The 16,706-nt window shown below is 38.8% G+C and overlaps 1 pseudogene; it reads left to right on the top strand.

Annotated features, from left to right (window-relative positions):
- Positions 1 to 13,780: 13,780 nt before the first annotated feature.
- On the top strand, positions 13,781 to 16,283 carry LOC109451229 (calponin-3 pseudogene; annotated as a pseudogene).
- Positions 16,284 to 16,706: the final 423 nt, after the last annotated feature.

The following is a 16,706-nucleotide window of genomic DNA, read 5'->3' as shown; positions in this document are numbered from 1 at the left end:
TGGCATTTGTCAGGTGAAAGCTGCTTCCCACTCATCTGCTTCCCTCGTGAGCTGTGCTAAGGAGCTATCTCCCTTCACAGCAGCAGCGCAACTGAGCAGAGCCAAAGCCAGAGAGAACGTGGAATGCAGCCCTTATGCTGGGGAGAGTAAATATGTACAACAGCTAACACGAAAGCTCTCTATTTTCTTTTCTTGCAAACAACATCGCTGAAATTTTTCAAATAAAAGGCTGAAATTTGGTTTTCACAGGATTATCACTTATGAAAAGAAAGAAGTCCAAAAGCAGTGCTAGGAGTGTACACATTCCAAGAAGAGTGGGTGCTGACACCTGGGGACAAGGTCAGAAACGGTTCCCCCTGAAACTGAAATGAATAGAAGCAGCGTCTATTCATATACGCCCTCACCCCACACCCACGCACCCTTGCTCAACTTTTCCCTGCAACCCACTCTGCACTGGAAATAGATCAATAGACTGTCAGACTTATGCAAGGCGTACAGGCTCTCAACCCTCTCTCAGACTGATGTTCAGAGTGGGAGTTTACCCAAGGGGTTAAGAGTTGAGGTTTCACAGGAGCTCTCTATATACCTGAAGAAAGTCTGGTGCGTTGAGATGTTAACAAAGCAAAGCAGATTCTGGGCTGTAGCAGTTTCGGGGCTCCATCTCCTGCGTCACCTGTTAGGTGCACGCCCCTGCTCCTTCTCCCACAAATCCATCTCTGTCCCATAGTCAGTACCATTTTGTCCTATTTAAATAACTCTGGTTCAGAGACCACGTCAGTGATGCTATGGGTCCTTTTCTGACTTTGGTGACCCAGCTTTACAGGGACTATGTTCCTGCCACTGACACAGCATCTCAGCCCCAGGCGGGAGTTTCCTGTCTGGCCAGAGCTAAGGTGGTCCTTCCAGGACTCGCCTGACCTCTGACCTTGGATATTACTTATTCCTGTTTCTCAGCCCTGTCACTTACCCACATTGCCCAGAAAGGGTCTTAAAGTTTTCTTTTCCACCTTTATTGAGAAATAATGGACGAACATCACTGTATAAGTTTAAGGTGTACAGCATGATGGTTTGATTTATATATGTTATGAAACGATTACCACAATAGGCATAGTTAACATCCTTTTTTTTATTATGGCAAAATATACATAACATAAAATTTACCATTTGAACCGCTTTCAAGTGTACGATTCAGTGGCATTAAATGCATCATTGTGCAACAATCAACACCATCTATCTCCAGAACATTTTCGTCTTCCCAAACTAAAATTCTGCATTTTTTAACCACTTCCTTCCCTCCTCTCCCCAACCCCTGAAAACCACCATTTTACTTTCTGTCTCTATGAATTTGAGTATTTTAGGTACCTCATATAGGTGGAATTATGCAGTATTTGTCCTTTAGTGTTATTTCACTTAGCATAATGTCTTCAAGGCTCACCCATGTATCCGTATTTCCTTTCTTTTTAAGGCTGAATGATACTTTATTCTATATATTATATATCCCATTTTGCATATCCACTCATCCATTTACACTGAGTTGCTTCCACCTTTTGGCTATTATAAATAATGCTCTTATGAATATGGGTGTGCAGATATCTGTTTGAGCTCCTGCTTTCAATTATTTTGAATATATACCTACAAGTGGAATTGCTGGATCCTATGGTAATTCTTAGTTGTTGTTGTTGTTTTAAGAACTGCCATACTGTTTGGTACAGCAGCTGTACCATTTTGCATTCCCCCCAGCAATGCACAAGGGTTTCAATTTCTTCACATCCTTGCCAACACTTGTTATTTTCTAGTGTTTTGATAATAGCTATACTAGTGGGTATGAAATGGTGCCCAGGGAGTTTAAAAAATTACCAGTGCTTATGGCTCAATTCCAGAGACTCTGATTTAAATGTTTGGAAGGGAGGCCTTGTCAACAATATTTTTAAAAAAGCTTCCTCAGGTAACATTAATGTGCAGCCAAAGTTGATAACCTCAAATATATTCTTGGCTTATGTTACCTGACTCCTGCCCTGTATTCCTAGGCCCTTCCTGGTCTCACACGAAGAGACGAAAGGGTAGAGAGACTTACCAAGTATACACAACAGGAACTAACAAGGACTGTCTGACTCCAAACCCTGTGTTCTGTCCTCTGTACACTAGTGTATCCTAAAGGGGGATTTTCACAGGGTTCCCAGTGCAGTCTGCGAGTACAAAGCACACTAACCCCTTAGATCTGGTTTGTGGGCTGTATCACTTTCCTAGGATTGCCATAACAAATTACCATAAACTGGATGGTTTTAAATAATAAAAATGTAACCTCTCACTTTTCTAAAGACCAGAAGTCTGAAATGATGGCATTTTCAGTGTTGGTTCCATGTGTAGGCTTTGAGAGTCCATCCCATGCCTCTCTCTAGCTTCTGGTGACAGCTGTCAATCTTTGGCATTTCCCTGGCTTGTAGATGTATCATTCCAGTATCTGCCTCCATCTTCACCTGGCCTTTTCCTCTATGTCTCTGGGTCTTCTCTCATTCTGTCTCTTGTAAGAACATTGGTCATCTGATTTAGGGCCTCTCTTAATCCAGGATGAGCTCCTCTTGAGATCCTTAACTTTATTGCATCTGCAAAGACCTTTTTTTCAAATAATGTCACATTCACAGGTACCTAGGTTTAGGATTAGACATATTTGGGGGATGTACATACAATCCACTACAGGGAATTTTATATTGGCCTTCCAAATTGTAATCAGTTCCATTGTGAGTCAAGAGTTCAGCATATATCAAAGCTTAATCTGTTAGAGTCAAGGCTGGAACTGGATTGCATTGGAATCAGAATACCAAAGTTGCCACATAAATCTCTGCTTCAGACCAAAGAGGCCGCCTGATTTTTCAGTCCATCTAGAATGGGCTCTGGAGTCAAGTCTGGCCCCTATAATAGTTTTGAGACTGCCTTGGAGCCAACGAGGTCGTACCAAGACCCTAACTCAAGATGCCGCAGAAATGCCCGGACTAGAGCATACATCCTGCTTTCCCTCCCACCTGCAGAGGGTCTGCTGGAGTGTGGGGTGTTGAGGCTGCTCTAGGATGGGAGAAAAGCTCCAGTCATTGAAAGGAACGCTACTGACAGCATGTGACAATTCTCTGGTAGATCTCCAGGTTGGACATGTTTCCATGGTCTTCTCTCCCTGTCTCCTTGCTCTAACTTAGCCCATCTAGCCTTCATTGTCCACACTGTCCCCTGATGATTTCGAGGCTTCTTGGGAAGGAAAAAAACAGCAACAACAAAATAAACCTCCTTCTCATGGCAAGGGCCAGAGCTGCCTTCCCTGTGGTGGGATGGGAAGTCTCCCTACTGGGCTGTCTCACTCTTCAGTTAATTTTACTGTCCTGTTCAGATCAGAAAGTTCCGTCTCTAATGGTCAGTCACTTTGGGCCCTGTGTAATCTGCAGGCAGTTTGGGGGAGAAGGAAATTGCATTTTGTCTCATAAATACTTTCATTGTGTGCCAGAACCAGAGCAGCCTCACTTTTCCAAATGTGTAGGCATCTGCGGTATTGGGTGTAAAATCCTAAACTAAATTATTTTCACTTTTGGAGCATTTGATAAGGTATCTAAAGTGAGAGCATTTTATTTTTCTCAGCTTTTCAGAGAATTGCACACATGGTTCTCACTGTCATTTTCTTTTAATTTTTGGAATGATTCTATTACAAAGTATGACTTCTTTATGAGTGAATACATCTGAGAATCCAAAAACAGTCTCCCAGTGGATTCAGCCATTTGTAAAACCGTCAGAAAGTCTACAGGCAGAGGTTTCCAGAAGTGAAAGAGGCAATTCATCAACTCTTCATGCATATTCTCCTGACTGCTGAGGAAATTAAATTTGTTTTCACCTACTGAAACCTCAGCACATTTTTATTACATAAATCTAATATGTGTTTAATGCTAACCTGCAATCAATTTACCCATATGGTGAAAACCTAGTCCTACATTTATTTTCTTATTGGAAGTTTTGCCTTAGCATATCCATTGTTGTATATCCTTGTTTTTGTAAATTTACCGTTTTTTGTATGGAGCTGCCAAGCTGGTCATTTTCTTTCTTTCTTTCTTTCTTTCTTTCTTTCTTTCTTTCTTTCTTTCTTTCTTTCTTTCTTTCTTTCTTTCTTTCTTTCTTTCTTTTTTATTATTAAAATGTATTGGGGTGACAGTGGTTAACAAAACTACATAGATTTCAAGTGTACAATTCTGTAATACATCACATATATATTGCATTATGTGTTCACCACCCAGAGTCAGTTCTCCTTCTATCACCATATATTTGATCCCATTTACCCTCATCTACCACCCCCCGCCCCCTTACCCTCTAGTAACCACTAAACTGTTGTCTGTGTCTATGAGTTTTTGTTCCTTTATTTGTCTTGTTTCTTTGTTGCCTTCAGTTTTATATCCCATATATGAGTGAAGTCATAGGGTTCTCGACTTTTTCTTTTTTAATCAAAGTTGATTGGGGTGACAATTGTTATTAAAGTTATATAGATTTCAGGTGTACAATTCTGTATTACATCATCTATATATCACATTGTGTATTCATCACCCAGAGTCAGTTCTTTTCCATAACCATATATTGGATCCCCTCATCTACCATCCCCATCCCCCACCTTATCCTCTGGTAAACACTAAACTATGTGTCTATGAGTTTTTATTTATTCATTTGTTTGTTTTGTTCTTTTGTTGTTTTCAGTTTTATATACCACACATCAGTGAAATCATTTCACTTAGCATAATAATCTGAAGATCCATCCACGTTGTCGCAAATGGCAGTATTTCATCTTTTCTTATGGCAATGTTCCATTGTGTATATATACCACATCTTCTTTATTCAGTCATCTATCGAAGGACACTTTGGTTGTTTCCATGTGTTGGCCACCATAAATAATGCTGCAATGAACATCAGAGTACATATATCTTTATAGATAAATGTTTTCAGATTTTTTGGGTAGATACGCAGGAAAGGGATTCCTGGGTCGTATGGTAATTCTATTCTTAATTTTTTGAGGATCCTCCCTACTGTTTTCCATAGTGGCTGCACCAATTTACATTCCCACCAACAGTTTATGAGGGTTGCTTTTTCTCCACAGCCTCTCCATCACTTGTTACTATTTGTCTTGTTGCTGACAGCCATTCTAACAGGTATGAAGTGATACCTCATTGTGGATTTGACTTGCATTTCCCTGATAGCTAGTGAAGTTAAACATTTTTTCATATATCTGTTGGCCGTTTGTATATCTTGTTGGGAGGAGTTTCTATTCATGTCCTCTGCCCATTTTTTAATTGGATTGTTTGTCTTTTTGTTGTTGAGTTGTATGAATTCCTTATATATTTTGGATATTAGTCCCTATCAGAGATGTTGTTTGCAAACATCTTCTCCCATTTGGTTGGTTGCCTCTTTAAGCTGGTCATTTTCTATGTTAATTTTTCCTGTTAGGATACTTAGTTAATTCTATGAAAACACTACAAGTTCAGGGACAGGGTTGCATTCTTCTTTGCTTCCAAGGGCTTAGAGGAATACCTGGTTCATGGTAAGTATCCCATAACTGTTGATTAAAAAACATGTATTTAAAAAAGAAAAAAGAAGTGGGTTTTGCCTTATATAAAACTCAAAAGCTCAATCTACCCCACCATTTTGTTTTACCTATTTTAATAGTTCTATATATGTTCTATTATAAGCCTTCTCAAATCATAGTAATCTTTGTTATACAAACACAAAACAACATGGATAGAAAATGTGTAGTGTACAAAATAGCCATTGGATACATGTAAACTGTTCTAGCTCATTAATAACTAAATAATGTAAATTAGAACTACAAGATAAGTTTGGCATACATATAGAAGTATGGTAACATTTGGAGCTGATGAAAGCAATGCCATATATTGTTGAAGGAAATTGAAATAGGTACATAAATTTAGGAATGAAAATATGCATTTTACTTAAAAGAGCCATCTCAATATTAGGAATCTAGCCTACAAATATAATTGTACAAATCTCGAAATACACGTGTACAAAGGACTTTGTGATAACAAATAATTTGAAACTAGATCAGTGCCATCTTTTGAGTCACGAAAAATAAAGAAACTATGGTTCATACAATGGAATATGAAGTGTGAACAAAAAGTACGGTGAACATTTAAATAAAATATACATTACAGTAAAAGACACGTTGCCATTAATCCCCCTCAAAATACTCCCTCTCGCTTCAACACACTTAGCCCATCATTCTTGTCACTCTCTGAAACAGCTGGAAGTCCTCTTTCATGAGTGTCTTTAGTTGCACTGTCGTGGCTGCTTCAATGTCCTGAATCGGTGCAAAATGTTTTCCTTTCATGGTCATTTTGACTTTGAGGAAGAGCCAGAAGTTGCACAGTGCCAGATCTGGTGAATAAGGTGCATAAGGATACACTATAAAGTTTTTATTTGACAGAAATTGCTGTACCAGAAGTGATGTGTGACACAGAGCATTATCATAATGGAGAATGAAATAAAGACACTCATGAAAGAGGACTTCCAGAACTGCTTCAGAAAGTGGTAAGAACAATGGAATAAGTGTTCGAAGCGAGGGGTGGGGTATTTTGAGGGGAATTAATGGCAATGTGTCTTTTACTGTAATATTTTTTTTTTTTTAATTTACAGATTCACTGCATTTTTTGATTACGCCTCATACAATGCAACCTTTCAAAAAAGCAAGGTAGATCTATGTAGCCTAGAAAGAACAGTCAGGGGAAATTGCTATGTGAAAAAAATGAATTATGAACTAATATGTACATAGAACAATCTTGTTTTTATTAGAAAAAAGTGGGTGTTCAGTGTGTGTGTGTGTGTGTGTGTGTGTGTGTATATGTGTATAGGTAAAAGTAGTATAAGACTGAGATAGTACAATTTCAATTTTTGTTTTGTTAGATATACTGTATTTCTCACCTTTCAATTTCAGTGTTAGAGAAATAGAAATAATTCAGAACACATAACTAATTTTATACAGTGATTATTAGATCATTTAAAAATAATTTTAATATAAGTTTTTAGTCACTTAGTCTTGAAGTCATCTTTAGAAATATTGAGAAGGTCCGGGATTCTGGAAATTATACATTCATTAAGAAATGGAGGAAAAAAATGAGTATTTTAGGGAGACCTGTACCAATCACACACACACAACAAAAAGATGGAGAAAATTAGGGCGGAGATGGAAGGGCTAGTAAATTACAGTTCAAAGATGTATTCACCTGTTCATTTATTTAGTCAGCGTTTTTTTTTAATTCAACATCTATTGTTCTTATAATGATTCTAGGTTCTGGAACTCAGTGATGAGCAAAACGGGCATAGTCCTGCTTTGAGTATTGGAGTGCTGTGGAGTAAACAGTCCCTGCTCATTAACCAATTCCTTCCAAACACCTCCTGCTCTGGACCCTGGGCATGTTGGGAGAATGGGTCAGGCAAGGCCCCTGCTCCTGTGAAGCTGGTGGGAGCATTTGATGAGCAAGTAAATGTGCTCTATTTCAGGTAGTAATAACAGTTATGAAGAAAGTAAAGCGGGGACAATGACAGCAGCGACTGGAGTGAATCAGATTTATGTAGCTACTTTAGGTCAGGTAATGAGGGAAGGATTTTCAAGGAAGGAACATTTGCCTTGATATTTGAACATTGAAAAGGAGCTAGTCCTGAGAGGATTGGAGAGAAGAGCATTCTAGACAGAAAGAAAACATAAAAGCCCTGAAATTGTTGTGGTCAGATACTGTAGGCTGAGTTGTACCTCCCCCAGTCCATGTTTGAAGTCCTAATCCTCAATGTGACTGTACGTGGAGGAGGTAATTAAGGTTACATGAGGTTATAAGACTGAGGTCTTGATATGTTAGGATTAGCGTCCTTATAAATGCTTTCCCCCTCGCTGCCCCCATCCCTGCTCTGTGAGGACAAAGTGAGAAGGTGGTCTTTTGTAAGCCAGGAAGAGAAACCTGGCTCATCAGAAACCATATTGGCTGGCACCTTGATCTTGGACTTCTCAGCCTTTAGAACTATGAATAAATAAAATTATGTCATGTAAGCCACCAAGTTGATGGCATTTTGTTAGGGCAGCCCAACCTTACTAAGACATTAGGTTTAGGATATATTTAAATTAGAGCTCACAAGACTTCCTGACAGATTGAATGTGAACATTAGGGAAAAACGATCAAAGATAACTTTGAAGATTTTTGCCTGAGTGACTGGGGAATGGTGATGCATTAATTAAGATGGGAAGATGGAGTCGCATAGGGAACGATGCAACGAGAAGGAAGAAACATCAGGAGTTTCACTGCGTACTTATTCATTTCAAGATCTCTGCCTGTTAGAAGTTGTGATGGAGTTGGACATGTAAGTTGGGACTCCGGGAGGGGGATGCCAAGTTGGATGTCATCAGCATTTAGATGAGGTTCAAAGCTGTGGAACTGAGTGAGATCGCCTCGCAAAGTGTGTTGATAGGGAACCTGGAGGTATTCCAACAGTTTGAGGGGAGTCAAAGATGGAGAAACCAGTGAAATTAGAAAAAGCTTGTAAGACAGGAAGAGTAGCAGAAACTGAAATGGTCAAATGCTGCTAAACGGCTGAGATGAGAACAGATATTGAAGGTTGGACTCGGCAGCTGGAAGTCACAGGGCTTTGTGTGACAGGAGTTTCATTGAAGTAGTGAGAAGCAAAAAGCCTGATTGGAAAGAGTGAGAATGGGGGGTGAAGAAGTGGAGACGAGTCTTATGTGGAATTTTACTCCAATGGGAAGCAGAAGAATGAGTCTGTACATAAAAAGAGATGCAGGTTTGAGAGACAATTTTAAAAACTATTTGATGATAAAAATTTTTAAATGTATAAAAAAGTAGACCCAATAGTACAATAAACCTCAGTACCCATCAATAGCTTTAAGAATTAGCAATTTTGTTCATCTGTACTGCTATGCACTTACTTACTCCTATATTATTTTGAAATAAACCCTAGATATTATTTCACTTATAATATTTGAGAGTGTACCTCTAAAAGATAAGGACTCTGCAAAGAAATATCACAATGCTGTTATGACACCTAAAAACAACTAATGACAGTCCCTTAATATCAAATATCCAAAGTGTTCAAAGTTCTAAGTATCTCATAAATTTCATAATTTTGCATGATTTGTTTGAATTTTGAAACAGTATCTACACATAACAATTTCTTTTGGTTTGACATTGTTATGTCTTTTAAATCTCTTTTAAACTAAAAATCCTCTCTCTGTCTTTTGTCCCTCTTGTAATTTATTTTAGAAGAAACCAAGCTGTTTGTCCTGTACAGTATCCAATAGTTTGGGTATTCCTGGTTGAACTTCTGTAGTTTTGTTTAACATATCCCCCTCTTCTGTTGTATTTCCCCCAAATTGATAGTTAAATCCCAAGGCTTGATCAGATTCAGGTTTAAATTTTTTGGCAAGATAATTTCATAATGGTGCTATGTTAATCCACGAAGAAGAACATAGGTCTGGTTGTCTCTCTTTGTGATGTTAGTGGCCACTGATGCTCAATTCCTAGATACTTGAATTCCTTAGGGAGTGCAAAGTGGTGACATTTGAGTTTATCCTTGCTTCTTTATTTGTTAGCTGGAATACTTCCCTCCCCACTTATCTGGTTACTTACTGTTACCGTTTGTTTAGGAAAGATAGACTAAATCTTTGAGTCTTTCTCTTTTTCCAAATAATAAGCAAGTTTTTAGTATGTTCCAATAATCAATAAATTTTAAAATAATATTATGAACGCGCGGATTTAAATTATATTTAATGTGTTTCAGTATATTCTAGTTATCATCCTTATTGATGCTCAAATTGTCCCCATCTGTGCTCAGCACGAGCTTCTTCAGTTTGGTCCCAGAATACTTTTAACACGCCCTGCTAGTTTTCTATAGCTTCCTTGCTATCTGGTATAATGTGGTATTGTAGGCTCATGCTGTACAATTTCTATCTTACATTGGAATCAGCTATTTCTCCAAAGAGAATAATTTTTATTTTAAATGTGAGATATTGAAGCATATTTGTGCATTGATGGAGATAATCCAGATGAGAGGAGATTGCTGCAGAAGCACAATCCTTGAGTAGGTAAGAGGAGATGAGAAGGGGGACAGATTGGCCTTAGATTGGAGCAGAGACTGTTAATTTATTGTAATCATACATTGGGCAAAGCGAAATGCTGTAGAAATACAGGAGCCTTATGGCCGACTAGGAAATAAACCTTTGCCTGAGTTAAGTTGTCACATTTCCACTTATAGATTCTATACTTACTGGTATAAAATTCAGCTAGTTATTTCTTCAATCAGTGGGTATGTTGAATACTTTTGTTTTCCTATAAGTAACTTTCATAATTTAAAAAAAATCACAAAATATATGACTATCTCAATATACTAAACTTTTGAGATTCTCCATGTATTGTTAAGAATTATTTCAAACTTGGAAAAAAAATAGTTAACTCTCAACATTTTAAAATTATTTATTTTTGATTATTATTTTTTGATTTTCAAGTTGGGTATTCATTTACTTCTGATATGTTTGAAAAAATGAAAAATATTGATCTTATGGTTTATTTGCTTTTGCTGGCCTGAATCATGGCAATAGTAGGGTCTCACTTTTAAGTCACAAAGTTCCCAACTAATGAATGTCCCTGACACACAAATGGCTATCCCATCTTGTCTGACTTAACTAAAGTGTAATCACCCCTACTCTTCCTTCATATTCGTAGCTACTGATAGATCTATTCCATTCTTTATTTGCAGGGGCTGGAAATTATCTGTTCTCCGCATTTCCTTCTCATGTTCACTTCACTACATTATTAATGCTATCAAGGAATGTCCAGATATTGTAAAAAAAAAAAAATTTAATTCGCTTTTGTAATCTTTAGGCCTGTTATAGGTGTGCTACATGAAGCTGGCACTCTCTCCTCACCAGAGTCCCTGCTCCCTATAGTCAGAGGGATGGGAGAGCAATTTGAAGACATAGGGTGGGTTTGCTTAAGTCATCTTGAAGACTGAAATACATCTTTTAATTCCATTCATGCAACAGACTGCAAAAAGGGAATCTTAGAGCAAGAGCCTGAGGATGGAAGAAAGAAAAAGAGAAATGTAAGGAGTAGGAGAGTCCTGATCTCCTCCTTGCATTTTTGAAATATTGCTTAGAACTACCCAGCAGGGACTGAAAGAGGAAACTGTTCTCCATTCTCTTCTTTCTTCCTATGACATCCAAGACTCTCTGGTCCCAGCATCCTGAAATTGAACTACTTATTAATGGTGCTAATGTGCTACAGGTCACCAGCGTTAGAGTTTTAAAACGTATCATTTGGGGGGAACTTGACAAAAATGATTTGGATGGAAAAATTTTATTCCATTTTTTTCAGTAATTACTTTTCAAAGTATCTTTGGAACCAAACGTAATTATATATTGCAAATACATACACGAGCTGTTTATGCAAAGTTGAATTTTCAAAGTACAAAATAGAATCTAATCACTCAGTTTGCAGAAGTATTCACCCCAGGATTCCTTTAAAACAGGAACTTCTTTAGTATTTGTTTCCATATCATTAACTACTTGATAGAGACTCTATGGGTGGATTAAGTAGCCTAATATACAAAAACTGGAAATTGTTAGATAAAAATGGATGAGAAAGGAATGTTAAATACGTTATAGGGGGTATAGGAAAATAGAATTGATTTATTGATCTGTACGTTTTAGGAACGAATTTCTTTGTGAAAGTGAGAAAGAGCCCTAATTGCTGCTCACCGGGCACACAGCATAATCTTTTTGTAGTTACAGGGAGTAATCAAGTATTTTCTTCTTATAACATGAAATACCAATATTTCCTTATTCCATTCTATAGATTTATCTGCATACTATTTTATACACTTAATAGAAATGATTACATATCTGCATTATGCTTGTGAAAGGAAGTGCAGTGTCACTGTCACATATATCCTAGAGAGTTATTAAAATTTAATGAACATCAGCTAGTGATAAATCCTAGAGTGATAATGTGAAACAGGATGGTAAAATAAGGCAATTGTCTAGATAATTTGGGAAAATCCATGGTTGTTTGGTTTGATACATCTAGATATTATTTAAATGTCCCTGTAGAGTTTAATTAATATTTATACCACTGAGTGGTTTGAGCGGGGCGGGATTTTAGCCACCCTATCCACAGAGAGCCTTTGCTTCTAAGCTGGCAACTGAATCCTAAGTATTTAAGAAAACATCTCTCATTTTACATGACCAGCTAAAGGTTGAAAGCTGATAAATACTTCATAATGCTTATTCAGTTCAACTAACAGTACCGAGCTCTTAACTATGCTAGATGCTAACTATGTTAGATGACTAAATCTCTCCTCTCATGGTGTTTAGTGTTCTAGTAAAGAACACTAAAATAACACATTGTATCTTATGAGATGGTATGCTCTAGAAACAATATCTAAGCAAAATTCCATGGGGATACAGCAAGTGGGGTGATTTATTCTGAGATGTCTTTGTGGAAAATGTAGCTTTTAAGGCTGGTCTTAAAGGATGAGGAAGTTTTTAACAGGCAAAGGGATTGAAAGTAATTTTCTGAAGGAAGAGAGCAGAGGCAGGAAAACACAAGACATCTTTAGAGAATTAGTCCCCTACGTGGGACCAAAACTTAGGCTATGGAAACTTGCTGTAGTATTTGGAAATATGGTCTGAGACCAGAATCACAGGGTTTGGCAAACTTAAGCCCAGAAGACTGAACTTTCCTAATTGGCAGGAGGTAGCTGGGGAAAGTTTTGGGGTATAGGCTGTTCTGTTTAATGAAGGTAGCTTTCGTATCAGCACCAGTTTGTAAGATTGGAAGCAGCAGAAATTGAAGCGTTGAAGATCAAATAGAAGACTCTTGTATTTAACTTGTAATGAGGAGCAAATAAGGCTCTGAGTTAGTGTAGGAGCAATGGCAATGGAGAGAGGGGGTGGTTTCCAGATTTTACTGGGGTAGGACTGTGATACCCTAGTGACAGACTGGATAGTAAGGGAGGAGAGGTGATGCAGAAGCCACTTGTATTTACGCAGAGGAAGAGAATGAGTTAGAGAAAATACTAAGACGGAGCAAGTTTGGAGAAGGGCTACCCAGTATGTCAGAAACCAAACGCAGAGATTTTCAGGTGAAGAGAAACAGGTGATTCTGAGAAGCATTATAAGATGAAGGCAGAGAGGAAATGTGTAGATTTAACAATTAGACAATTGCTGATTGTTTTTATTAATGTGGTAAGATCCGAAGACAGATTGCAGTGAGTTGAGGAGTACATGAGAGGTGGTACCTTTTATTTGAATCAAACAAAAGTAGAGATTTATTTTGGAGAAGTGGTGATGAAGTGTCAATGAGAGAGGGTTATGACTCTTTGAGGAGAATAAGGTTGAAAAGAAAGTTGGCATAAGGAAAGCTGATTCTAAGGAGACAATGAAGATGCCAGGTGGTATCTGGTACATGGGTGACCCCCAGTGAGCTTTGTCGCCAGTATTCATGTCCTTCTCTGGTCCCCTCCCCTTGAATTTGGCATGGCTCTGGGTAATAGAATGTGATGTTCTTGGACAGGAGTCCAAACCTAGACTTTAAGAAGACCTGGCAGTTTCTAATTTTGTACTCTGGAGAATCCAGCCGTCATGTAAGTGGTCTAAACCTGACACCATCCTGCTGTAGGGGAAACCCAAGCTATTTACATGGAAATGCCAGAGAGAGAGAGAGAGAGAGAGAGAGAGAGAGAGAGAGAGAGAGAGAGAGAGAGATCCAGCCATCTCGCAGCTGTCCTAGGCTTCCAACTGAGGCACCAGCCGCTTGGGCTTTCCAGCCCCAGAAGATGACACTTGCATCACCGAGGAGCCCAACTCTGCCCAAATTGCACACCTGTGAGCAAATAATATTGATTATTGTTTTAAACCACCAGTTTTTGAGTGCTTGTTATGAAGCAATAGGTGACAAACAAATGACTTAATATATGAATACATGATATTCGAGATTCGACGGATAAAATAAGGCCCCAAAAAGATGAGGGACAGTAGGATCAAGTAGAAAGATTGGTCTTGGAAGTGAGTAAGGACACTACTTTATTTGAGGCAGAAAAAGAATTGAGGACAAGATGGGTACAAATTAAATTAAAGTTAGATATGGATGGGAAGGAAATTGGACCAGTTTGAGATAGTGAGGTGCTATGTTGAGAATGAGGGCTGCGCAAAGGAGCTGAGACCGAAAGAGGGGGAGAAAACATACGGATTGTGAATGAAACAGGGATTCATCCGGGAGGAGTGAATCAATGGAAGAGCGGCCAGAAGAGCCTGGGTGAGTGTGGTGGGCATGAGTGTCTGATGAGACCAACAGCTCTGCAACATTTTGCACCTACCTACAGAGATTGGCTTCCTTCGGTGATCAAAACTGACTGTCCAGATGGGTTAACAGTCGTTCCTATTTGATTCAGGAGATTTGCACTCCAATTATATAAACAAGTGGAAAAAACTATAACCCGACTGAAATTTTGGAGTGTTTCAAAGTCTCCCAGAGACCCTTCCCATTTCGATATAAGACTCCATGGGTTGGACCCAGCCTCTGCGGCACCGCCTGAGCTCCTTGGCTGGCCAGGGGATCGGCTTCTGAGCCTCTGTCGCCGTGGCCGCTCCTCGGGGCCAGGAGCAGGGAAGCTGGGAAGCCAACTGGGAGAACCCCCGAGCCGAGCACAGCCTCTTCCCGCAGCCGATCACCATGACCCACTTCATCAAGGGCCCTTCCTACGGGCTTTCGGCCGAGGTCAAGAATAAGATCGCTTCCAAGTATGATCCTCAAGCAGAAGATCTTTGCAATTGGATAGAAGAAGCGACAGGCACGACCATTGACACCAACTTTCAGCTGGGCTTAAAAGATGACATAATCATCTGCGAACTCATAAACAAGCTACCTCCAGGCTCAGTGAAGAAGGTCAATGAATCCTCGTTAAACTGGCCTCAGTTGGAGAACATTGGCAACTTTATTAAAGCTATTCAGGCGTATGGTATGAAACCACATGACATAGTTGAAGCAAAGGATCTTTTTGAGAATGGAAGCATGGCGCAGGTTCAGACTACACTGGTGGCTCTAGCAGGTCTGGCTGAAACAAAAGGCTTCCATACAACCACTGACATTGGAGTTCAGTATGCAGAAAAACAAACAAGACGTTTTGATGAAGGAAAATTAAAAGCTGGCCAAAGTGTAATTGGTTTGCAGATGGGAACCAACAAATGCACCAGCCAGGCAGGTATGACAGTCTATGGGACCAGGAGGCATCTTTATGATTCCAAAATGCAAAACGACAAACCTTTTCATCAGACCACGAATAGTCTGCAGATGGGCACCAACAAAGGAGCCAGGCAGGCGAGGATTTAACGCCTGGTACCAGAAGAGACATCTATGATCACAAGCTAACCTTACAACCAGTGGACAAGTCGGCAATTTCTCTACAGATGGGTACCAACAAAGTCGCTTCCCAGAAAGGAATGAGTATATGGGCTCGGGCGGCAAGTACATGATCCCACATACTGTGCTGTTCCAACAGAACCTGTCATTCACAACGGAAGCCGAGGAACAAGAACAAATGGGTCAGAAATCAGTGATAGCGATTCTCAGGCAGAATACCCAGATGAGAATCGTGGCGAGCACCGAGATGACTACCCCAGAGATTACCACTATGGTGACCAAGGCATTGATTATTAGATGCGCAGAGATGAGCTCAGTATTTAGCCCATTGTTTTTACTCAGTGAGAACCAAGCTAGCCTGGAGTAATTTTTCTCTTGTCTTCCTAAAACACTATTATGCTTATTGTACCTAAAAGAAACATTGCCTTACATACATTCCTTTTTCCTTTTTCTGCCTCTTCCCTAAATAGTTGCCTTTTAGTGCTGTAATGGTTAATTCCTACAGCGTAACCAATAACTGGCATATGAAATAAAAAGGAATACTGTGAAAGGGGAGTACTCTTGTACAGCCAATTCTTTTATTACAGATCTATGCATTTTTACAGTCTTCTACTTAAACTGGTGTTTTCAAATAATAGGAAGTTTTTTTCTGTTTTGTTTTGTTTTGTTTTTTACAGTTTGGTGCCTGGTTTCTATGTGGAAGACTAAACTCATGCTTATAGCTAAAGTGGTGTTTGCCAACCAAATTTAAGATGCAGCATTTTAGAAATTTACATATCAATGTTTCTACAGTATTGTTTGCTAATTTTTAAATAAAATCATGATCCGTGTGCATTTGTGATTATATGTGTACTCATTCTGTCACCTGAGCTGACAGTATCTTTTCTAAAGGAGTGTGTACAAAATCAACCTTCAGACACATAGGTCTGGGTGGTGCATGTGTTCTTCCTGTTTGTGTCAACAGCAATGTTGCTGTTTTCTTCAACTGTATTTATTGCTGCATTTCTTGGCATAAACTTACCTCATTGTATTTTTTTTCTAAATAAATATGTTTTTTCCAACATTTAAAAAAAAAGGAATCCATGGACCTGCTGCTTGCCATTTCCAATACAAGAAAGGATTTCCATTAGCAATTGCTTAATCATATACCTGAGATTACAGATAATGCTATTTATACAAAAGAAATTGAGTGCACATTTATTTTAGCTTCCTGTCCTATTTTTATATTTTTACCCATTTGGATTTCTCTCCCATATG

Source organism: Rhinolophus sinicus, chromosome 17, assembly GCF_057876585.1.
Source record: "Rhinolophus sinicus isolate RSI-liver-muscle chromosome 17, RSI-T2T, whole genome shotgun sequence".
NCBI lineage: Eukaryota > Metazoa > Chordata > Mammalia > Chiroptera > Rhinolophidae > Rhinolophus > Rhinolophus sinicus.
This window is presented reverse-complemented; position numbering and strand designations above follow the sequence as displayed.